The sequence below is a fragment of the Arachis duranensis genome, chromosome 5, assembly GCF_000817695.3.
Source record: "Arachis duranensis cultivar V14167 chromosome 5, aradu.V14167.gnm2.J7QH, whole genome shotgun sequence".
In the NCBI taxonomy this organism is placed as follows: domain Eukaryota; kingdom Viridiplantae; phylum Streptophyta; class Magnoliopsida; order Fabales; family Fabaceae; genus Arachis; species Arachis duranensis.
This window is the reverse complement of record NC_029776.3, coordinates 20,844,408-20,844,682: the sequence shown is the minus strand read 5'-3', so window position 1 is coordinate 20,844,682 and position 275 is coordinate 20,844,408. Positions and strand designations below refer to the sequence as shown.

The 275-nt window shown below is 51.6% G+C and overlaps 1 long non-coding RNA gene across 1 annotated transcript in view; it reads right to left on the bottom strand.

The window, feature by feature from the left end:
* Positions 1 to 275, bottom strand: part of LOC127747480 (uncharacterized) — a 12,337-nt gene that overhangs the window by 10,795 nt on the left and 1,267 nt on the right. The window lies entirely within an intron of this gene.

Here is a 275-nt window from a genome sequence, read left to right as displayed (position 1 = left end):
TCTGGCATAACTCTCTGGAAAATGGCTGGGCATTGGGTGCAGCACCATCGGCGCGCCCGCGCACATCACGCACACGCGTGGATGGCACTTCTTGGAAGATCGGCGCGTACGCGCCAGGTGCGCCCACGCGCAAGGGGTTATCCTGCTAAAAATTTTCTAAGTTAAAAGCTGCAGAATTTCACAGATTTAGACCTCAATCTTCCAACGGACATAACTTCCTCATTTTAAATCGTTTTTCACCCGTTCTTCGAACGGCATGGACATCCCGGATCCAA